This window comes from Capra hircus, chromosome 1, assembly GCF_001704415.2.
Source record: "Capra hircus breed San Clemente chromosome 1, ASM170441v1, whole genome shotgun sequence".
Taxonomy (NCBI): Eukaryota; Metazoa; Chordata; class Mammalia; order Artiodactyla; family Bovidae; genus Capra; species Capra hircus.
The window spans coordinates 115,144,447-115,170,294 of NC_030808.1; the positions used below are offsets into that span (position 1 = coordinate 115,144,447).

A 25,848-nucleotide genomic window follows, 5' to 3' on the forward strand; every position below is an offset into this window, starting at 1 on the left:
ACTAATTGACTAAAGGAAATCGTTTCTGACAAGTGCTATAAATAATGCAAGGCGTTATCAAACTAGCTAAGGCACAATAGAACTCTGGTGAACTCATGTAGGCCCAGACACATTTCCCAGTGTGGTAATTTCTCCTGAGGCCAGAGGGCCTCTTGCCCTGGACTGGAGTGTTCTGAAGTGGACGGCATTATTTCCAGTCTAAAAAACTGAGGTAGGTATATAGTCTTGTATGATTTTGCGAAGGGGCATGTGTCCCATTAGAAAACAAAACACTCTCCCCTCCTTTTAGCCTCCTCAAACTCTTTCTCAGTTATTAAATAACAGTTCACAGAATAAAGAGGAACCTGAAACTGGATTTTCAAAACACTTAAGATGGTTGGTTGGCAAAATGTGGGCATTTCTAATGTTTTTATTCTCTTTTTGACAATGTGCTTTTACCATGTTGTCAGAGTATAAATACAGTCACAACTTCTCAGGAGATAAGAGCAAGATTCTATTCCTAGGATTTTGTACTTTCCAAAAGAGTGTATGTACTGAATGCACTTTGAACAAACTAATATGGCAACGTGAGGTTTGGTTCCTCTGCCAAACAGAAGAAAAAAAAAGAAAATCCCTTAAGTATTTTAATCACCCATAAGGTTCTGTGCATTCTAGAAAAGCTGTAACACATGAGGAGATCTGAAAAGCTGACTACATCCTTCTAATGAGACAGTGATTAAAGCTGTATGTGCTTCTACCAGCATCATATCCACTTAAAAACCAATGACTGGCTTTCCATGGCAAATCACACTGCGTCAGTAACTGGCTAATAAACTCCAGTAACTGCCAACAGTTTATTAACAGCAACACTTTCTGTTCTGTCTGGGAAATTAAAGATTCAGTTAGATCCTCAAACTCTCTGTATTGGTCACCCAGGGGTGACTTAAAAACACATATTTCTGGGACCTACCTTAGACCTACTAAGGGTGAAGAAGACCAGTAATCTACATTTTAAGCAAACTCCCCAGGCTACCCTTAATCTCATTAAATTCTGGCAATCATTATCAACTAAAGTTAAAAGACTACTTCCACCAGAAATTGTTTAATGCATTTCTACCCAGTAATTTCCCAGAATATCTGCCCTGAAATGATGGCTTATTTGAGATTTGCTGACATGCTTTTTGATTATATTCTATTAACTACTTTAGAAAATCAACATGCCTGCAAAATGTTATGCAAAGTTTTGTTATATTCATTTTTTTCAGTGTCATAACTGAAGGTTTATTTTTAAATATTTCATTATTTTCAATCATTGGTAACTAGAAACTTGTATGCAAGGGTGATTTTATATCAGAGTAAATAAAAGACTTTTATACACAAGTCACAGATGTCTGTCCTTCTCTCAACAGAATGACCTTTGAGGTTACACCACCAAATGGACCAATTTTGTATCATTTCCTTTTAGATTCTGCTTATAAGGGACTGTTACATTCATTTTTTAAAATATTATTTTAAATCAGGCACCATACATGCTCCTCCACATCATCTAAGATACTACTCATATCATCCTACTAAGTCGCAAACCTCTTATGTTTCAGTTCTGCTCAAGAGTTCACACTATATGAAAGCTACTTAATCTGTTAAAAAATAAAAAGTCCCCCAGTATATCTGAAAGAGTATATTGGACAAATTCAAACAAATAATCACTTGGTAATCTTAAAACTTCCCATATCTTTCTATCATTAAAATGTCAAATATGTATATACATAAACAAATATATACATATATACACAAATATATAAAATAAATAGAGACTGATATTTAGGCTCCACAGAGTAAAATTATTTTTCAAAAAGAAAAAACAATTAAGCACTTAATTACTACAATCTGATAAAATTATTAATAGTATAGATAAATAAGAAATAAAGTGTATGTATGGGAGTGTAGATATGCATGTATGTTTGTATGTATGTGTGTGTGTGGGGGGGTGTGTATCCAAAGAATAAAGAGAAACTTTATGTAGGAATTAGTCAAATCATGCTCTTCATATATAACTAATATCTGGCTCTTTATTTAAATTCAAGTAAAACCTCTGTATTAAAGTTAACAGAGGGAAAAAGACTTAAATAAGACTTTAAGCTTCCTTCAACAAAACTACAAACTATGTTTCTTCATTAATAACTCCTGGAGAGATTAACTTCTTGAGAAGTTGGCCTGTGCTACATTTCTTCTTGATTTAATATAATATCTGCAAGATGTTCATCTTGTTCTTTAATAAAAAGTTTTGACTAGAGAAGCCACTTAGAAAAATTTACTTTTCCCCCAGAACTCATACATTCTATTATTACTCAACAATAGCAGATAATATTTGATTCACTAGTATACAATTTACTTTCATCTACATTTTGCTATTTGTTCCCCATGACTCTAAAGGATGGTTATACTATCTTGTTTATTTGGGAACAAATAAATTAAGGCTGGCATGGTTAAGTGACTGACTCACTCAAGCCTCCTAAGCTAACTGAACAGAACAATCCGGATCCAAAATCAGGTCTTCTGATTTAAAACTTAAAATTTCAATCACAACACATGCTGGCAATTTAATACCTATCTTCGTAGAAGTGACAACAACCTTAAATACAATAGAAGCCAAAAAAAAAAAATCAGAGAGATTGGGTGTAGAGTTGGATATGGTACAGTGGCCATGACTACATCCTTAGTGATTTGCTCTGAGAGGTAAGTGAAGGAACAAGCCCTGTGTGTAGTCTGAAGGAGATAAGATGGCCCCCTTCACAGAGCGGAGAGAAAAATGCTCTTTTCCTTGTATGTCCATAGGGTATACACTGGACACTAATATGTATACTCAGAAATGTGAGAATTACACACTAACTCTTATCAGTTTCTTCTTAGGACTGCTACTTAGTATTAATCTAGTAATTAACACATTGTTGTTTAGTTGCTAAGTCATGTCCAACTCTTTTGCAATCCCGTGGAGATTCAACCAGTCCATTCTGAAGGAGATCAGCCCTGGGATTTCTTTGGAAGGAATGATGCTAAAGCTGAAACTCCAGTACTTTGGCTACCTCATGCGAAGAGTTGACTCATTGGAAAAGACTCTGATGCTGGGAGGCATTGGGGGCAGGAGGGGAAGGGGATGACAGAGGATGAGATGGCTGGATGGCATCACTGACCCGATGGACGTGAGTTTGAGTGAACTCTGGGAGTTGGTGATGGGCAGGGAGGCCTGGCGTGCTGCGATTCATGGGGCTGCAAAAAGTCGGACACGACTGAGCAACTGAACTGAACTGAACTGGACTATAGCCTGCCAGACTTCTCTGTCCATGGGAACTCTCCAGGCAAGAATACTGGAGTGGACTGCCATGCTCTCTTCCCGGGATCTTCCCAACCCAGGAATTGAACCCAGGACTCCCACATTACAAGCAGATTCTTAACTGTCTGAGCTACCTGGGAAGCCCAAGGATACTGAAGTTCTCCAGGGGAACTTCCTGCCCCAGGAACTGAACCAAAGTCTCCTGCATTGCAGGTGGATTCTTTACCTCTGAGCCACCAGGGAAGCCCAATTAATACATTACTACTACTGCTAAGTCACTTCAGTCGTGTCCCACTCTGTGCGACCCCACAGACGGCAGCCCACCAAGCTCCCCCGTCCCTGGGATTCTCCAAGCAAGAACACTGGAGTGGGCTGCCATTTCCTTCTCCAATGCATGAAAGTGAAAGTGAAGTCGCTCAGTCGTGTCCGACTCTTGGCGACCCCATGGACTGCAGCCTACCAGGCTCCTCTGTCCATGGGATTTTCCAGGCAAGAGTACTAGAGTGGGGTGCCATTGCCTTCTCCAAATTAATACATTACAGGGTTCTAAATACTCAGTAAATGATTGAAAGATGAGTTATTAAGGAAAAGGATCTTTGGGCATGATTTTATTTTCATCTGTCTGCTTTCTGGGCAAGAAGGGCATACCTTTCCTTCAGAGCTTTCGAGGACTTAAGTCTATTAACAGAAATCTTCTGCATAAGGAAAAAGGAAGACTGCTCTGAAAGCAACACAACTGAATATATACAAAGCAAGTATGCTTACAGGAAGACTGATCTGTATCAGCCACTAAAACAGTGTTTGAAAAGCAGTGAAGGAGATGGAATAACTGTCTGAAACACTTCTAAGCAATGCAGAAGCAGAGAGATTTTTTGACAGCTGTTAAAACAGTAGAAAAGTATACTAGGGAGAAAGCATTGAAGGTCTGAAATGGTGTAAGTGATACTTCTCTTTACATCTAACAAAGCTGTTCTCTAGGAATTAGTTACCTTACGGCACACACACAGAAAAGGTATATATTGTTTTCTAATAAGAAAATCCAAAATCAAAACAACTTTAAAAATTACAGTCTCAGCTCCACTGCCTCAAAATTATCTCCTTTGACAAAAACTGCAGGTATCTACTCCTCTAATAGTGCTCTTTTTTAGTTCTCTTTCTTTCTTCTCTACTATCCTAGGAAAAAAAAATGTTTTCTTTAAAGAAATCCAAATATAACCAACATACACAATAACCTTACTAAATAAATAAATATATTAAGGATAAACAATACATAGGTGAAACAGTATATACACACTGATTATATTAAACAGTTTATGGATGATCCCGTATATGTAGCCTAGATCTAGGGGGATTATATGGATCCAACTTTCAAGAGTTTATTGCTTTATTGGGGACATAAAATTAATACACAAACAATTGCACATAAGAAAGAAAGTGCTGAGAGATAACAATAAGGCTTGGTGATTAAAAGAGAGTCAGGGGTGGTTTCTTGATGGATAAGACATCTAAAATGGGCCTGGAAGGATAGGTTTCATTTGGTTGGATACAAAAACGAATGGCACTCCAGGCTGCAGGAATACAAGGAACAAGGCTGGGACAGGAGAAAGCACAGAATATGAACGCTGGAAGAACTGGTCGGTGTGGAGCACCATGGCAGGAGATAATGTTGGAATCTGGGGCTGGAACCAAACCAGTAAGGGCCTTGAAGGCCAGAATGAAGAATTCAGCCTTCATTTCTTAATTATTTGGAATCCGTCCATTCCAAGATTTCACTCAAGGGCAGAGTCAGAATATTTAACTAAATACCCTAAGGGCTAAGAATAAGACTGTACATGGGATATAAAGAGATCTTAACAAATAAACTTGGGATTTTTCTACTTCCTAAAGCTTTTGCTTTAGTCTCCAGAAAGCCAAGAGATAAATTCAGTTCTCAATTTCATTTCAAGTACTTGTTTCATTTCTTTTCCTTCTGATTTGTCTTTTTCATAGTCCAATTTGATGTGTGCTTATCATAGTAAGGCAACTAACATCCTTTTTTTTTTTTTTTGATGGGGTCCACATTACACATAAATAAAATTATTTTAACAAATGCCTGGTATCAGGTAAAGTTGTAGATGCAACACTTAAAAAGTTTTACAGAAGAGAAATCAGAACCCTCCCATCAAGTAAAACTTGTTCCTCTGTAAATATTTCAATGATAAATGGCCACAGCAAGTTAGAATACCCAGTTTTTGCAGTTGACAACAATTCTAAAATCTACAGCTGTTGAGTTCAGCAACCTATCTTCCTGCCTGGCTGTCCAGTTTGACCTTCCCTGTGAATCAGTGTTTCTACTATGATGCCAAAATGACCTTCTGAAACTTACAAGGCTTCCAAGGCTGCAGATATTTTCAGCTGTATCAGCTCTGGCTGTCACAACATTCTGCATGATATTAAGTGGCAAAACTGGAGCCTCCTGTACTAGCCTGACCTTTCAAACTCTACAATATTATGCTGCCACTCAAAATTGAGTTTTCCTTGTCTTTTTACTTTGTGATGCTACTTCTCTTGCTTACTTGGAAAGCAGTCATTCTAAGCATAAAATGGCACCTTCCTTACATGAAAACAGAACACTTTACTTATTCACAGTAAATCTAACACTGACAGAAGCTTTAAAATAAATATTTACTGCCATCTACAAATAATACTTTTAATTACAGAAAAGATTATTTAAATTCCATAAACAAAATTATTTAAATTCTGTGGCAACAAGAAATATAATAATACGTCATTATTCCTGCAATGGCCAATTTGAAATTTGAGAGATGTCTAAATTTTATAATTGCACTTTTATAACTGCATCTGTTTATGTTAACCATTATGTATTCAATGCCTAGCGCAGTGCCTAAAACATAAAAGAATCCAAATTAATATTTAAGTGCATGTTGCAGAATCTGAATGTTTAATTACACTTCATTTATCACAGAACTATTGAACTGAAATATAGGTGCTAATTTTCTTGCCAAAAAATTAGTATATTAGCATAGAATATTTACCTTAAAAAATATGCCCGAGAATTTCTGGTACATGAAGGGAAAATATTTTTTAAATCCATTAATGCCAGGTCATTTACCAACAGAAAATTGTTACTGTGCAAACAGGATAAAGTCTAACACCAGTAGGGGAAAAAAGCAATAGAAATCAATTCACTAAGACAGAGGGACTAAGATTCTTAATAACAGTATCTATCAATTATTTGATCTTAAGCCTTAATAACTATTAGTAATAATAAATTTAGATTTACACATGTGTATTAGAGTATCTTTTGTCTTTGGCATACTGTATTTTCACAAATCCTACTTATAATCAGTGCAAAGAACCACACAACGATGTTGTGTGGTTGCTATTGTTCAGTTGCCAAGTCACACCTGATTCGTTGTGACCCCATGGACTGCAGCACGCCAGGCTTCCCTGCCCTCCACTATCACCTGGAGTTTGCTCAAGTTCATGTCCATTGAGCTGGTGATGGTATATAACTGTCTCATCCTCTGCCACTCTCTTCTTTTGCCTTTAATCAAATATACTTCAGAACAAACTTGGTGACCCTATTGGTGAATGCATCCCTTAGTTTCATGAATTTGTTTCATTTCAGCTATAACCTATGGACTACTTACTTCATAGTCCTTTATGAAATATACATGTAAATAGGATATAGCATATGTATCTGTACACATCACACACTCACAGACATATTCTAATTACTCTGCTAGAGATCTTTACACTTTCATGCATTGGAGAAGGAAATGGCAACCCACTCCAGTGTTCTTGCCTGGAGAATCCCAGGGACGGGGGAGCCTGGTGGGCTGCCATCTATGGGGTCGCACAGAGTCGGACACGACTGAAGCGACTTAGCAGCAGCAGCAGCAGAGATGCGGGAAAGTGAGAAAAGTTCAACCGAAATCTCCAAGTGAATAACCATTCTCAGTGAAATGTTTATTTTAATGTTGGTAACAGATTTCTATTTTTAAATGATGGGAGAAATAAACTGAACTACCCTAATGCCTTCAATAATGTAGTTGACTAAATTATAAGAGCATTTGTAACACTGTTCTATGGACTCAAGACACTTCTCAAACTGTGCCACTGCAAGCCATCCACAGGATCAATTGGCAGACTGCTATGTCATTCAGAAGTGACACCTGAAACTCACAGGTGGTAATGATTTTGAGTCTAAAAGTAGATTTTGCTGATCTTGGCAAGTGCTGGCGCAGAGGGTATTAGGTGTGAGTAGAACTAATACTGAGTGAGCCACCCTGGCAGATTAGGCCATTCGATACTGCCCTCCTTTCCAAGCCAGGGAAACGTCAGAGTCCACTCCCTGGTCTCTGCCGTTTTATGACCACAGTGATTCAAAACCCGCCTTTCACATCCTGCCTCCTTCAGGAAGTCTCTGCAGAACTAACCTGGACTGGGCCTCAAGTGTACACTGCCGTGAGTGCTTGTTGACTCAAGTCGTGCCATCTTGATGGAAACAGACAGACCAACAGCAGAACTGGGCTGAGAGCTCAGTACACACAATACCTTACTACATGGCTCCTGAGCAAATTATGTGACCTGAGCCTTGCTGAGCCTCCATTTCTCACCTGTGAACCAGAGACAGCCAGCCATGCATAAATCTCACAGTGCTGTGTAACAACTTCGTATAGTCACATAAGTAAAATCAGTAAGTGCCTATGAAATAAGAAGCTATTTTTATAATTATTAGAACTGCTGAAGGTCTGGTCTTTTGTAGTTCTTGTTGTGTTTTCATTATTTTGCAATGGATGGAGCTTTTCCTCTGGGCCATAAACTTCAGAAAAGCAGAACCCGTATCTCTAATTTCTCTCAAAAATTTCAGCCAAAAATCTTATCATGAAGCTTTTTCGGCAGGGGACTTTAAATAAATGTTTATGATTGCAAATGAAGAATGGCAAGCAACAGAATAAAAATCCTGGTTTCTAACCTAGAACACAGAATAAATCCTGGAAACAAGTAACAAACACTTCACAGCTGAATGGGGCCTTATAGAACCCATGCACAGTTGCACTTTCACCACTGGAGAGTTGGGAAGCTAGCCTACAAAATACAGCTTTATTTTCTGCACACAAAGAAAAGCCAAAGGGAAGAAAGTCTCATATATCTAAAACCTTCTGTCACTAAAGTTAAATTAGTTAACACCTAAAGCATATCTCTCTCTTAAGGATTTTTTTTTTTTTTTTCTGTTAACACGGAAGTTTCAGTCTCTGAAACCTGAAGGTCAATACTGAGTGTCTTCATCTCCTAATCAGGAGCTAGTATGAAGAAGCTTCAGATGAATTATATGTTCCCACCTTTCTATAAAAATGCCGACATCTGAAATAAATTAATCTCTTCTGTCTGGTCATCTGTCTACCATACATCTGGGTCATGCTTATTTATCAAATACTTAGACAGAAAGAAAAATAGCTTAAGTACTGAATCATGTAATTCTAGCAAATTATGATTTGATTTTTTTGTCTTCTATTTAATATACAAAGTATGTAAAGAGTTAATGTGTCTACTGGATGGTTTTAGGCAAATTCCACACTCTGCCCACAAGCAGCCTATTCTTGGCTCTTCCATGCCCACTGTGTTTTGCCCGCACATTACTTGTGAATACTTTCATCACTACACTGAAACTACTCTGAGAAGAGGACATACCTTACTCACGCCTTTATCCTCTGATAGGTGGATAAAGCATGAGAGGTGGTACATGTACAACTACACTCAGTCAATAGTTTCTAATATAAGTGCTTTCCTTTGAGGCCAAAAGCAAGAGCATGAGTTCTTTCATGTTCCTTCTCTGAACAATACATAATTTTATTTGGTGTATGTTCAAAATAGCTCATGAAGAGAGGAATTTTTTAGTAAGAGACTAACTCCAAGACAACAAGTCTTCAATTAATCGTTTATCTTTTTTTAATATCATAAGCTCTGCCACATAGGGACAGAGAGGGCAGATTATTGTGTGAAGATGATGCAACATGAAAGCATAAAATGCCCATCTTGTTGTTTAGTTGATAAGTCATGTCCGACTCTTTGGGACCCCATGGACTGCAGCACACCAGGCTTCCCTGTCCTTCACTATCTCCTGAAGTTTGCTCAAACTCATGTCTAGTGAGTCGGTGATGCCATCCAACCATCTCATCCTGCCATCCCCTTCTTCTCCTGCCCTCAATCATTCCCAGCATCAGGGTCTTTTCCAATGAGTCGGCTCTTCGCATCAGGTGGCCCAAGTATTCGAGTTTCAGCTTGATAAACAAATTTAGCATGTACTCTGGAGCTAGGCCTATCACTTCTTGGTGAAAATTTTATGGCATCATGTTACTGGTGTGAAAGTACATTATCTCTGCAAAGCTTCCTCTGGGAGGATCCCAGATGGCCCAAATGCAATGTTATAATGGGTCACACTACTGCATGCCTTTACCCTATCTGCTAAAGACAGGAGGCCTGGTGTGTTTTGCTTTGCTTTGGTTTTTACAAACCTAAAACGCAATGATTACAAACAATTGGGCAAACTCTACGCCATGTGTATTAATAATCCAATGTCAAAGCAAAAGAACAAAATGTATTAGCCAGCCTTTTAAATTAGATTTATACCTTCCTGAGTCATGTCAATTCTATGGGTGAAGTTTCAAATTACTGTATCATAACTATATCACATTCATTCTCAGCAGAAGCATAAAGGGGAGATGGAATGCTATCTCAGAAGTGTAGAAATACCTGGCTTCATTTCAACTACTCATCAGGCTGTGTGAATTCTGGCATGTAAGTTAACCTCTCTGAGCCTCAGTTTCCTCAACTCTATCAAGAGGATGGTGGTTCCTAGCAAACAAGTCCGTTCCCTAACTGTGCAGCACTGTGAGCAGGTTCTTTTCTGCAAAGACCACCTCATATACAGAAGATGCTCGAATATGGAAGCTAGCCTCATTCTCTTCATACCTTTTCCCTCCATTTTCTGAAAAGATTGCTTAAGCTTACCCTGGGTCAGGTGCCCTCCTCCACAGAGGGGGTAGCGGTTCTACACCCTAAACACTCATTTCCGCAAAGACTTCCCCCTTTTCATTTCCTCCTTTGGTATTCAATTGTACGGTGTCAATACTGACTGTACTGTTAACTTCTCATGTCTTTCTCCCCAACTCAATTATATGTCAAACAAGAATAAAACCTATGTACTTCTCCTTTGGGACCTTCTCTCCTGACCTACTATAATCCTTTACTTCTAATAGGTGCTCAGCAAATGTTTGTTAATTGATTATTTTTCAGAACAGAAAGAATGAGTTCCCTATATTGCCTTATTATCAACATAGAAAAATAGCCTTTTAAGTGAAAAAGACCTCAGCACAGAGTAAACTTTAATCCATTACTGAAAAACAGACACAACAGTCTCTATATTAACTGCTTCCAAAACAATATTTACTTTAAAAACCCAGTCCTCAAACCATTAATATATTTCTCTGGGAGAGTCATTTCCCATGTGCAATTTTCAGTAAATGTGGTCCTTCTGAAAGAATTATGCAGAATTCAATTTTTTTTTTCAATAATCTCCACTACTGTTCTGACTATTTCTAATTAATTTTCAGAAAGGCCCTATTTGGAAATACCTCAGAGAGGTTCCACAGCTGGGTTAAAGATCTGCTTGTATTCCCAGTTGTTCACTTTTGCTGTGCTCATCTAATCTTTCAAAGTCTTCTGGATGGGGCATGTAATACCAATTATTTAAGACCAATTGCCTTATTTGAATGCCACTAAGTTGACAATGCAGTTTTCCTGAACTTTTTGAGCAATGAAATTCAAATAACAGCTCAAAATAATTTGGAGTAAATTTAATAGTTAAGATTGACCCATGAGTTGGGAAGGCAAAGAAGAATTTCTAATCTTAGTACTATTTAATCGTATTTACTTTGAAATGAACATTTTCTAAGCATTATCTAATAATTCAACAAAAATAGATTTTTACCAGATCTTTATAGCACACAGCCAAAACCAGATGGGGCAAAAAAAGAAGTCCTTTAATAGAAAAAGACACATTCTAAGTGTGGTTTTCACATAATACTAAAAGGCATATAAACAAAAGGCAAAATGGAAACACCATTAACATTATTTTCTCTAGCTCTACATGTTGTATTTAAAGACATATACAGTGCAATTTAAAAATTATTTTCTGTGGACATAGACTATCTAAATAAATTAAGTGATAAGTATTTATAAATGAAATCTTTTTCTTGGAAACTCTTGATTTCATGAGAATTTCTCTACGTATATTAAATACAGTCATTGCTCTGACATGCTCAACTTAAACTCTTAAGCCACTTACTTGTAAAAAGCACATAAATGCCTTATATAAAAAAGCCTACGAGTACTCCTGTAAAGCTTTCTATTCTGTTTGAAATATAACTATCCTCCCAACTCCAGGTAACTACTAACTCAATGCAACTGCTTATTTATTTCCGTATGTAAATCATTTTGTTTATAAGGGTGTCTGATTATTGAGGATCTTTATTTCCAGGAAAGAGAGTATCATTGATACCTTCCCTAAAATAGCAAGGTCTGAGAAGCATAAATGTCAGCCACATTGAGCACATTGCAAACTTGTTTTATCATGTATCTATCTGCCACCTGGTTTATCACTGGGGATCATTTACACCCGTGTTCTGCATGAACTTTAAAGGGACCAGAACTGCCTAGCCTTCAATAAGACATTTCCCAGCAAACAACAACATACCCCTAAGATGAAATGACGGTTACTTTAGAATGACCAATTTGGGATAAAGAATTTAAATACCATTCTTTAATTGATTGGATCCTGTGTTTTAAAGGAGCTTGACACAGAAATGAACTGTTTTCAAGAATGTAACAGGTATCTTCCACCTAACCAAGTTACAGTCCCAGATAAAATATAATTTTAAGTGTTTTTCTCTGATGTTTTAAAATATAGTTCTTTATATGCAAAGAGCTCACAAGGAACAGTATGATGAACAGGGATAACATTAACAAAGTTTTAAATAAGGGATTTTGGATGAAAAGTTTTAAAAATTCTTACTATACTCTTTAAATCATCTTTAATATCTCCCATCACCTTTAATATCCACATCTAATTAGTTGCTACATCCTGTGGACCTGAAGCCTGTGACTTTTTCCCCAGAACACGTGTCCCTTCATTACCTTGTTACTGTCCTTTTCCAGTCCCTCATCTCTAGCCAACAATTTCCATTTCATCCTCTGTATGTCCTACTCTCCTCTAAAAAATGTCACTAAAACACAACACCTGTACATTACTTGCTAAAGCAAATGTCTCCTAATGTTCCCACTGTGCCCTGAACTTCCTACCTGTCCCCAACTGTCCTCCAGAGTGGAGCCCCAAACTCCCTTTCTCCACTGATTCCTTATTTCTTCTACCCTATCACCTGCCCCTCCCCAGACCCTTTATCTCTCTCCTCTTAACTTCCTATCCATTCTTCTGGAGTCTCCTCAAATGCTGTAGCAAGGGTTACTCTTGTGGATTATTCCAAATGTCTACAGTCTCAATCTCCTATCAGTACCCAAGTATCTTTTTAAATTTTGTTTTTATTCTTTCACAACTCTAGAACTGGACTACGTTGGTTCAACTCCCTGTTGTGCCACTTCTTAGTTAAGAAACCACGGGCAATTAATGTTGTGCCTCAGTTTCCCCTGTGAAACTGAGATAGCATCCATCTCATAGGGTTGTTCTGAGGAGTAAGTAAATTAACTCATAGACCTTACCCTGGCACAAAGTAAGTAGTCCAAGATGTTAGTGATCATTGTTAAAGCTATTATCCTCATCACCATTCTTTGTAATGATGGCAAGCAAGACCAAAAAAAAAAAAAAAGGTCAAAAATATGGAATCGGAGTTAAAAAACAAGTCTCACAACTCTGAAAATGACAAAAAGTGTTTAGCAGTCATGCTGGTCACCTTTAAAAGTCAAAAGGGGCATTTTACATCTGTCACAAAGATTAAATGAGATATTTTGTAAAGAAATGTATAGCAAATGGCACTTATATTATTAACTGTTATTTATATGCTCATAATTGTACAGATGTAGAACTTAAACAACAGAAAGAGTAAATGTTTTTTTTCCAGTCCACATACCTAGTCACATCTGGTTTGGTAAAATAAAACCCATACACTGTGAGATTTTTGTGCCCCATCTCCCAAGTCTATTACTCCTTTTAAGATATTGACAAAGTGTAATAAATATATAAAAATATAATAACTTGTAAATGATAATAATATCAATATCACCTCTTGTATTTATAAAGTGCGTCACTTTTCCAAACATGTACCCCCAAGTGGGCTCTGCACTGCAACAAACACTGGACTTTCAAAACAAATGTAGACGCAGTGCTCACAGACACTGATATATCATTTCATAGGATGGCTTTTTTAAACTAAAATTTAGTAAACAGAAATATCAGTGAGGGAGTCGGTGTTAGGAGAACACTGAGTTGCAAAGTCACTTAATGGTTCAGAGCTTTTTCCACCAACTTTCCCCCTCAGCAGGCCATCTGCCTTCCTATTCTATCTGTGGTCACCTTGATTATCACCATCCCATCCCAGACTATCTTTCTACTAGGATAAGGGGAGCCATCCACATAGAGTGCTAAAAGGTCATTGTAAAGGTAATTCTCTTCTTGTAGTCAGATAAGACAGAAACAAATAAAATGTTAACCTATCATTATTACTATGATCAACAATGCTGACAAACAGATTGCTGGATATTTGACTTGATTAAATTTTAAATTTTCTGGATACAATAAGCTGTGAATAGTTTTTAAGTTTTAAGTTCAAGAAGTATCCTTAATGATGTTCTAAATATGAATATGGACTTCTTAATGCCTCATTTGGCATTCTTGTTATTTATCCTACTTCTGACATGTTTTGACTATTAAACTGTAAAGTCTTTCACCATTTCGATTTCCTCACACTTCCACTGCATATACTATTGTTACCACACTTTTTCCAATTTTCTAGAAGAGTCTATTCAGTTATAATCACTGTAGACAAACGTTAGTAAGGAGGAATTTTGAGTACAGTAAGTATACACAATGTTACCATGTCTTCCACAACCACATACTTAAAATATTTATGAACTACTTTTAAAAACCCACAAAATTGTATTCACAATTGTGACACTTCTACCAGTGCCTGAAATCATCGTCTATATCTTGTTTTTATTTCTTCACTTTCCTATTCAATGTCACATTAAATTGGATACTCTGGCTGTCTCTGATTAAAATCTCCTTGCTAATATATATTTCTCTCATTGCTTCATTCAGTATAAAACATTCTCTTTCCCTAAATGAAATCACTTTTTTGGTACATTTTAGTAATATTTTCACTGCTTAACTTTAATATACAGATTTTTTTTTTAGCAAATGACCTTGTAACTATCAGTTTACTTTTAACCTAGATTTTCAACCTAGCTTTTCCCTTGAAGAAGTTTTCTATGCACTGTTTACCCTGGTTACCCACTGTGGTTTTCTGATACATTTGTAATTATTTGGTAGCTTCAAAAGCTGGTACTTTATGGTATTTAACAGTAGTGCTAATGCCAAAGCTATCAATATTTTACTATAGGACATCTAAAAAATATGTATTTCTACCAGCAACATGAACTGAACAAATGAACTAGTATATGTATGAAAATCATGCCTAGATATTAAATATAAACACATGATAATATGGAAACATCACTGAATAGATATAGTTAATGCTGCTTTAACAGAATAATATTTCTATAATATCAAAAAATGAAGAATTTTTTGTTTTCCACTATTTATGCATTAGAACTGTTATATTTATTACATGTATTGGTCAGAGCTTTCCTTATCTCAACTTCCATACAATGTTACCTAGCCACCGTTTATGAAATACTGGTTTGCACTTTACAGTTATTTTCAAAACTCTTAACTTCCCTGACAAGACTGCCACCTCTTTGAGGACAAGATGCATCTTGATTAAGTTTGGTAGAGCTCACTGAACCTAGCTTGCTATTTTTGCCACAACATATATTTTCCCATGAATCAACTTTACAAAACATCTCAAATCAGCATATGTTTATTTCACATGATTAATTGTGTTCCCACAATCCAAGAACCTTGTTAGCTCTTTAAAACAAGTTCACTCATAATTATATGAACTATGAATTAAATAATAGTTCAACTATTTTAAAAGTGGAAAATATAGTAAAGGTCCAGTGTCAAGACAGATTTTTTTAAGAATCCTTTGGAGAAGAAATACCATTTTTTGAACTCAGTTAGAGAGGGACTGGAATGGAGTTGATACACATGGACATAGCCTTTGGATTACATAGTATTTACTATAATCCTTTTTAATAACATTATGTTACTTAATATCGAGATTTGAATAAATTGGTGTTGCCTTGGGAACAGTTTTATATTCATATATATATACTCACACACAAACTGTACCCACACTTGATGGAACTATTTACCTTATTAGCTATTATTCACCTCTTTGGGTATTTAAAGATGCAACTCTCAATTTCTTAAAACAATTGTCCAAAGAAATGACAGATTTTCTTTTAGAGCATATGCACTATTTGAAGCATGACACTTATTTCAGAAACATCTTCACTTTTAAAAAAATAATTGATCACAGTGGGAATGTAATTTTCCACTCTATCCAATATGGCTATATTTCATCGAGGTTAATATATCCTGAATTCTAACAAAGGATCATCACAGAAACTGAGGATAAGATCTCGAAAATAGTGGGAAAAGTATCAAATACATAATGCTCATACTGTAATATATATCCTTCAAAGGTTTTTCATTTTTATATATGTCATAGGCAGAGGTAATAAGATGCCTTTTAGAAAATATGAGTAGTTATTTGAAAGAAATGTAATGAAATCATTAAAATACTAATAATAATATGCAGAAAGCTATTACCTCATTATTTGTTAAGGGTTTTCTCAAGGATATAGCTGTAATGTTTATATAAATGCATGTTTTTTATAATATGAAAGCATGACATAAATCCCAAGTTCCCTACCTCAACTCTAAAAATATAAAATATGTCTAGAGACTTTTAGTGCCCTATGTCAATAGCTCTTCTTAAATCCTCTGCTTTGCAATCAATAATTCTCCAAGCATTAGTGAATCTGCTCCATGACTCATCAGAAACGATCTACAAAGTTAACGGGGATCATTGTTCCCCAAAGGCCCCACATGCATTGACACTAATGGCAGTTATGCTTCTTGTGGTGGGAGACAGAGTCAAGATTGGCACCAAGCAGGGAGGTAACTCTTCTGAGATTCTCCATAAAATCTGCCCCTTCTCCCCCAGCAAAGAAGAACCCATAGGCTCCAACCTGTCTCATATATTTAGTTTCCTTCAAGTAAATAAAAGTATGCTTATGTTATATGGATTTTTTTTTTCAGTTTAACACTCACTGTGTATGACAAAATGTACTTCAGTTATGAAAATATCTGAGAGGAATGTTTCCAGGACCTATGCCATTGTGCTTTGTTTACCAGTCAGATGCTTTCTCAAGAATGTGTTCAAATTAGAAAGACAATGTCTCCGTGTATAGGAATTCTTCAAAGCCCAAAACATTACCAAAGAATTGTATTCTTACCTTTCCTAGTATTCAAAACAATGCCCACTTCCCTACAGGTGAAAGTCTTTCCTTCTTGTGAATTTATTAATCTTTAATTAACATACGGGCAGGAGTTGTTTGGATTTATTAGGTGTTTTTATTTTCTAAGGAAGGAAAGTCATAGCAAAGGAAAATATATATTAAGCATTTGAAGATAATTGCTATTTACTGAAAACTCTATTTTAAAATAAATTTCAGTGACTCGTTTGTGTTTGGTAACTTTGCGACAATGATAACTATACAGTCTCTAAAACGTTCCTAACTAGCAATCATACTCTATTCTGGCCTTTGAGAGGTGTTAAGACTCATCCCCTAATTATAAGCCTTTTCTCTGCTATTACTACCTCACCATTAAATCTCTAAACTAAACAGTAGTTTTGAGGAAATAAAAATAGATGTTAGGTGGTGTGTTTTCTCAAATTTTAGTTACGATGGGTAAGAAAGATGAAGTATTCCTATGTATAACAAACTTCTTTAGCCTGTGAAAATAAAAATCCCTTTTATTGTGTTTTGTCCAGTAAATTCTATTAGGCTTTCTCCCCGAATACCGCTTTCTTGCTTTACTCTAGAATAGCTCTGTTCAATAGAAATACAATGCATGCCACATCTGTTATTGTAAGTTTCTAGTAGCCATATTTTCTTTTTACTTTTTTTTTTTTTTAACCACGCTGCAAAGCACATGGGATCCTAAGTCTCCTCACCAGGGATCAAACCCCCATGCCCTGCAGTGGAAGTACAGAGCCCTAACCCCTGGACCACCGGGAAAGTCCCAAGTGGCCATATTTTTAAAAAAGAAAATGAAAAAAAACAGGTAAAATTAATCTAACAACATATTCTACTGAAACTAATATATTCAAAATATTATCACTGTAATATATTATCACTATAAAAATATTACCAGGTATTTTACATTCTTTCCTTTGTATAAAGTGTTCAATATCCAGTTAGAACAAACTTCAATCCAGATAACCACATTTCAAAGGCTCAATAGTCACACGTGGCCAGTGGCTACATATGGACAGCATGTTCTAGATTTCAAAAACATGAAGCTTTGTGGCCTAAAAGTTCACGTTTTAAAATTTTCCTATGTTAACATCCTCTGTTATTGCTATTGCTGTTGGGATTCTCTATTGAGCCAAATATTTAAATGACTATATTTCATTTCCTTCATCTGCTTCCCTGACCTTCATATCTACTGGCCACTCTGACACCTCAGAGTACAAGAAACTCCAATCACCTATTCTTTTCAGCTTCTTCTAAGCAAGATCTGAGATAGTCTCTTACCTCTGCATCTTCCCATCATCAAGCAGAAAGCCAGAAGCAGGAAGGCTATTCTGTTTCCATAAATAGATATATCAAATACAGGCCTAATGTATGGCGACAATGATAAATCCAAGGGCAATTTTTTTTGTTTACAAAAAAGATCGGAAATTTTATATAACAAAATAACACACTCATCTTCAGTCAGAAATACAATTTTGCTCCCTTCCCACCCCCGTCCCAGGAGAAACTTTGGGATACTCTGTTCTTGTTCTGGAACAGAATCCAGTGTTTCATGTCATAGGAATTCTGTGCCCAGAGGAAGAACAGAATGTTGGAATAAAAATTTAATGAATTCAACTTGGAGCCTAAGTTTGCCCCAAATGTGGAAATGTAAACACAAGCAATAATATCTCAAAGCATAAAACACTTTGGAGTCTGTTGGCATGGCTGCATAAGAGTATCACACGAGATGTGTGTCTGCACACAAATTTTATCTTAGTTCCATGAGAAAAAAAAAATTAAACCAGGCATATGTGAGGTTTTCTGAGTCTCTTCATCATAATAAAACCTGATTATTCTGTCTTAAGTGACACTGTAATTATAGATGGTTAAACAGGTTTTCTGGTGCTGACCCAACCTGTTCCTTAAAACACAAAAGGCCACTTTTGTGAGGAAACCCCCCATTAAATAAAACTAAAAGCTATGTCTATCTTTTGAAAGAAGGCCTAACAACACAGTAAGTAAAAAAAAAAAAAAAAAATTCACCCCATGCAACACTGATTAAGATCAGAATGCTGGAGTCTTCCTAAAAAAACAGTTTTGAGCTGCAGTTGTCACCAAGTTTAAGAAAGCGAAAATACAAGTGACAACATTGTGCTTTCACTGCCTACAAAATAACTTTATTCAGTGTCTCTGGCTAGAGCACCGCATCAGAGCCATTCTAAGTATTGAGCTAAGCATTCCTAGGGTGAGTTTTACAGTCCTTGAACTTTCATTTTAACTTGTCTCAGTGATAATATTTTATCTCAACAGCAAGACAGGGAGAAACACCAACGCTCTCAGCAATCCAAAGAGATAACAGGGAGTGGATCACTTAGCCTGGTATAGAATAGTTATGTACTAAATACCCTCCGTGTATAAACAGACACTGTGTTCAAACCCAGGAGGGAGGAACACCGCGTCCACGGGTGTAGTATTTCAAAGCACATTGCGGAGGGCCTGCAAATCCAGAGGCATTAATTATGACTTCTCTCTCGGTGGATTAATTTGCTTAAGAAATTCCTCCGAGTATAGCAGAGTTTACCATCCATTTGCTCTGGGCTTGTGCCGGGGCTGGTAGATACACAAAGTAAAGGCAGCGCCAATAACCTTGCTGGCAGCTTCTTACTCAATCTTAATCCTAGGAAAGCACACTCCTCGGAAATACACCACAGAATCCTAGCAGCCGCATATTCCCCTTGGCCCGGGAGAGACTGAAAAACACAATTACTCTTCTAGCTCCACCACGCTAGTTGTAAAGTACTGTGAGACGGGCAAGCATAAACTCCACCATATACCTGCTCGCCTTACAGGCTCCGGAATCGAAGTATTCTCACATGACACATTACTACCAATAACAGATTCCGGCTCCGTTTAAAAAAGAGAGAGAGAAGAGGAGGGAGGGGACGCGCTACATATTTATCCTGCTTTTGTCTAAAAAAAAAAACAAAACAAAACAAAAAAACACCCTGAACCCAAGTCTTAACTACTTTTCATTCTTTTCAACCTTTCATGAAAGCAATTCAATCAACCAACTGCGGCTCCACCCAGAGAGCGTCTATACTTACTTTTCTTACAGTTTTTGAGTGACGCACTACAAAACGATGGAAAAAAAAAAAAAAAAAAAACAGGAGCCCTCTCATGCAGGGCGTCTTCCGCCCTGAAAACTTGGCAAAAGGCAAACTGGACTGAAATACAGCACTCTCCATATAAGGAAGGCCAGCTAAACATGTCATGCGTAATTTATGGGTAGCAAGCAGAGAATTAACCTTTGCGTGCACATACTTGGCCCAGATGAAAACCGGGCTGGATGGCAGCCTCGGGAACAGGGATGCGGGACCTCTAGGGAGAAACCGTGGCTCGCGTCTGATGGACTCGCATCCCCCCCTCCCCCGACAAAGGCCGTTAAGTTGTAAGTACACTTCCACGCACCTGTTTCTTTTACCGCCCTCCCCCCCTTTTCTTTCTTTCTCTTTCTTTGTTTTAGGCTGCCAAGTGGGAAGCTGGCAGGGCTGACAGTGTCCGCAGAGCCCGTGGAAGGGCTACTCGGAGCTGGGCTGCAGCTGCAACCTCCCGCTGTCCCTCTAGCTCGAGATGGTATGTGATCGGAAACCATCCAGCGCAGTGAACCGGCCCCAGCCTCCTTTCACTTCCTCCTTCAGCCATGTACAGTCCCGAAAGAGTACGAACAATGCAGAGCAGCAGAGCAGCACGAGCAAACTGGGAAAATGGAAACTTACCTCTCACATTTTTTCCCCCCTCAGAGGCAGCCAGACTGCCGAGCGAGTGCCCAAGGCATTGTGGGAGTCATGATTCCAAGAGGCCCGCGATTTAAAATTGAACTTGTCAGTTCCCGGTCACGGGAGCATTGTGAGCGCCACAACTCATTCAGCTGCAGTGAAAAGACTGTTGCATGTCGCTGTGCAGCCTCTTATCGCCGAGGTCTGGTTTCCGCTGCTGCTGCGCGGCCCCTCCCCCGCCGGCCCAGCCCCACCAGGAAGCCCTGGGCGGACTCGGCGAGCCCCGGAACGCACGCGGCGACAGAAAAAAAAAAAAAAAAAATGCTCTTCAACTTTCCGCCGCCCGGCGGCTCAGCCCCCCGCCACCTCGCCGCCCCTCAACCTAACAAGAGTCCGCCGGGGGTGGCGGTTGCCACTCGTCCATCGGCGCAGAAAGCAAAAGGAAACCCGAGCCGGCGCTGGCGCGGTGCATCCCCGCCGCCTCCCGGTGGTATCTTCCATCTTATACGTTCAACACTGTAACCTCCGAGCTATAGTGCCCACGGGACGCACCCCTGCTACTTTCTGATTCTTGAGACTGGCTGGGCAGACAGATAGGTTCGTTTTTGAAAGCGGCGGGAGGATGGGGCTTGGTAAGGCCGTCGGCAAGGTTAGACTGAAGGTGATTCTCCAAAACTGGATAAAACAGTAGGAGCTGGTGGGGCTGGCCGCTTTAAAATGCACCACGCAGATTTCGGACCTGGATGGCCCACAGACGGGAAAAACATCCGCAAGACTGCTAGTGTATATCTTTCTCCAGGAACAGGGTGTCCACGGTTTTGGAATTCTACGGTAAAACTGTCACACAAGCACGAATACTCACATACTAGCTTCCCATCTACTTTGTAAATAATATTTGGACTGTAAAACCCCTTTTCACCCCAACTCTGCATTATATGATATATAGAAAGTAAAGACTCCTCCTTCGTTATACAATATTCATTTTCTGAAATACTGGAATCGTCCGAGGCAAATAAGTCATATTATTGCTACAACAAAAGAAAACACAGCCCCAGATCATAATTCACTGGGTATTAATGAGATTTAACTTGCCTTCACTTTGAACGGAAAGAATCCTGGACTATTGTGATGTGATCAAGTTTTAGAGATTGCGGGGGCAGAATTTACTTAGGATTTAGGGAATAGTTTATTCAACGATGATTATAATTTTAAAACTTTTTTCTATGTTTTGAATGCAGTTTAGGAGCAAACGCTACCTATCGTGTGATGTTTCTACAAGTTTGTTAGGTTGTTTTAAAGATGGTGGAGACGGCTTAAGGAGGAGAAGGAAAAGCATCGTGAAAGGTGCTGAAGTACAAAACTACTTCTAAAGGCATTAATAACGACTTGAGTTCTCTACCCTTGGCTACATCCACAAAACACTGAGTTAATATTGTACACTGCTCCCTTCCAGAACAAATAAATTAATTAATTAGATGGTGCCGCTTCTCAGTATTAATCATGAAAAAGTACCCAAGTGCACACCCAGTGGAAGCAAATTAAAAACGAAACCGACACTTTCTCAAAGGACAGGGATGGGCATTTTCTATCTGCCAATTAGGAGCTACCCCAAGCAATGAGGACTTCCTTTCTTCTAATTCAGCACTCATTTCAACAACTACCTCAATAGACTGCTATGCAGCGATTCAAGAATGGATAACAACATACAGTCGCTCCCCTCAAGAATAATACCTCTACTAGGGAAGGGACTGGGGAAAAGATATAAACTAATTAATTCTGGCTGAAGGATAAATGCTAAAATGATGGGAGGCAAGACCAAGGTGCTTTCAAGTAGAGTCAAGAGGGCTTCCTGGAGGGGTTGTTTTAACAGGTGCCTTAAAGGGGGTATAGAAATTATCAAGATGAGTAGAGAGGTGAATCCAGGTTCTGTGGGAAAAGAGCCTGGCAAATACAATGGAGCTGCTAGTCTTGGAGTTAGAAGTGAGCTGGATACTTGTAGGAGAGTGGCAGCAAGTGAGCTGAAAGTAGGTCTGTGTTCACCCAAGGAGTTTCAGCTTTACTTTGAAAACTGTGATACTCTAGATGAGTTTAATCAGCAAAGAGATAGGTTGAATTTGGACTTGTATTTCAGAGGGATCCTGTGGCAGCAGCGTGGAGAGTGAATGGGAGTGTGGGGTGGAGGCTGATGGAAGAAGGGTGAATGGGTGTGGACAGACTGGAAGAATGACTCATGCAGGGAATGAGGAAGGGAGGAGCCTTGGGAGACTCCCAAGTCCCTGGCTTACGCTACTGGATTGTTTGCTACTTGCTTTTTAATTTTGCCTCCATTCTCCATGACAACAGAGACTGACTTCAGAGCTGGGCCACCTGTGCGTGTGCGAGCAGGTTGGAGGCCTTGTTGGCTTCCACACGCCCCTCCTCAGAATGACCAGTGAACCGCTAAGGGCTAATCCCAGTTGCAGGAACTTCTTTTCAATTGTTCTCAGACCCTTGCAGACTTCTAAGTCAGAGCTTTGGTGTTCTTTTTCATGTGGGTTAGAAAATTTGCTGTTTGGAGCAACATGATGAAAAACAAGACTTTGAACCTGTGTATGGTGCAAGAGGGGAAACTATTTTTCCACTTCAACACTGGAGGAGGGGGAAGTTCTGGGAACAAAAGAGAAATTGAAACTGAGACAAATTTTCTGCTCCACTGCACAGAGTACAAAGAAATACAAGAAAGACCCTTAAATGTTAGGAACAGTAGAATAAACATCCTAGTAAATGACAAAGAAGAGGGAAAAAATGTTATTCACACTAGTAAAGGAAAAAGGGGTGGCTAAGAAGACTCATACAAAGCAGTGGTCAACCCAGGACTTCAAAGTGAGTCCAAATGAATTGTGATATAAAACTTCATTATCACTGGTTTAGCTTAATTTATTGTCATTGATAATACCATAACATGAATAATGACATTTAACATTTCGAAGCACTGTAGCAAACACCGGATCCTATGTTAAAAATATTAAATCACATTGTCAGCTTTCACTACCAGTGGCATGCTAACCACATTTCAAATTGTGAAAATTATTAAAAAATCATTATAGTAATAAAAAGTAAATAGTTCCCCATTTAGAATACCAATCATATTCCCTCAGTGCTGGGATAGCATTATGGTTCCTCTTACATCTATGAAGTGTAGTTATAGTCCATAGGCTCATGAGTGAATGCATCTATAAGTATAAAAAGAACGTCATTTGTGGGTGGAGAGGGAAATTATAGAGAACAATTTTAGATGAAATAAAACTACATGTTAAGATAAAGGAAAGAATACTTACTGCAGGTTTCTGAAATATTTCAGACCATTCAAGTTTTAATTATACCAATGAATCCCAGTAGAAATATAGTTAAGGAATATGGTTTTTAGAGATAACATCAACTACCTGGTTTACCAATAAAATAGACAAAGGAAATGGAAGCATTTATCTTTTTCATTCAAGTGGGAGTCTTTACGGCACTGTGTAAATGTGTGTGTACAAATTGTATGTTTCTTGTCATATACACTACATTTATACATAGCTCAGTAAGCTCTCACAGCCGTCTAAATATTATTTGCTTTTTCTGCATCGTCCCCCTCAACTCATCATCTAAATGAAAATACCCTTAGAAGTTACGCTCTTTAAACTCGAAATATGAAAAGGTCTTGAATCACAGATCTAGGAATGCTGTTTGTATTATTCTGAAGTAAAAATAATCCATTGGAAGATAGTGTCAAAACTAAGATTCAAATTCGGGCACCGTGATTTTTAACCCATGTTTAAATATAGATGGTTAAGACAAGCTGCTGGAAGGCAATGAAGAATTGGAAACACTCCCATATGGTGAATCCATTTTAAGTATATGCATTAAATGTATCTCCATTCAGTTTTACAGCAGGAAAGAGGTTTGAAGCATTTTTCTGTAGCCTGGATTCTAACCTGTTTAGGCATCTGAATAAATATATTAATATTTGATAGAATTATATGAATTTAGTTTACCTAAATTTAGTTTAGGACTTTTATATATTTCACATATAAGGAAGTTTTAAAATCATACCTAGTATTTAAATATTAATGATATATATATTCTATTATATATTGTGTATATATATAGTATGTTATATAATAGGACATATCACATATATAACATATATACCATTTAATATGCAAATCACATAAATGTAAAAACATTATATAAATTCAACATACTTGTATTACAATGTATATAAATATTAAAACTGAATTAAAATATTAATTTTATTGTGCATTTTTTGGCACCCCTGGGTAGGCATGAACCAATTGTGCATTTTTCAATTAGACTATTTTATCTAAAACTTGAATCTAAATCTTCATTATAATTATTTTGGCATATGGAAAAAAAGAATTAGAAAGCAAATACATTTCAGAATTAAAGGTTTAGAACCACAGAATTATAGTAGAGAATGGAACATTGGAGACTTATCTAGTCCGTCTCCCTTATTAGACCAGAGCATTGTATAAATAAGTTGGAACAATGTCAGAAAAGAACTAGCATCAATGTCTTCTAACTCAGGCCATTTATTTTCATTATTTTTGCTTAAAGACACTGAGGCAACACATAGTTGCCTCATATATGAGGCTCTGAGCTCAAATGAGCTCTCATACAGGCATAACTGCTTCCCAAGTTTAATGTGAAGAGGGGCCACATTAGATTTTGAGGAGTATACATCTTTCCTTCCCTATTTCTTCCTTGTTTCTCTTTTCTTTTTTTCTTTCCATTTTTCCATTCTTCCTCCCTTCTTTCCATAACAGAAAACATTTGCACACAATGCCACCGTTCAAATGTTCATGGAGCATCCACTGTGCTAAGTCCTATTCTAGGCAGTGTGGTTTACAGAAATGAACAACACAGCCCACTCACTTCCTTCAAGGAGTTTACAGTCTGCTAGAAGGAGATAGGCAGTAAACAAAAAATAAAGGAACAAATAAACCTCGGAGGCAATTTCAGTTGGAGGTAAGTACACCAAGTGAAAGATAGCAGGCTGAGGGGATAAGGAGGGGAGGCTATGTGTTAAACAGGACAAGTGGTCAAGGGTTG

At 37.7% G+C, this 25,848-nt stretch overlaps 1 protein-coding gene across 15 annotated transcripts in view; it reads right to left on the minus strand.

The window, feature by feature from the left end:
* Positions 1-25,848, minus strand: part of MBNL1 (muscleblind like splicing regulator 1) — a 218,483-nt gene that overhangs the window by 170,121 nt on the left and 22,514 nt on the right. For 5 of the 15 annotated variants that reach the window (XM_005675430.2, XM_013965698.2, XM_013965690.2 and 2 more), the window contains exon 1: positions 20,755-20,936. The exons of 1 other annotated variant lie outside the window; for it this stretch is intronic. The gene's annotated coding sequence lies outside the window, so the exon portion shown is untranslated. Of the gene's footprint in view, positions 1-20,446; positions 20,712-20,754; positions 21,399-25,848 lie in introns of those variants that run through there. 9 more of the 15 variants (XM_005675432.3, XM_005675431.3, XM_005675426.2 and 6 more) reach the window with 6 other exon arrangements.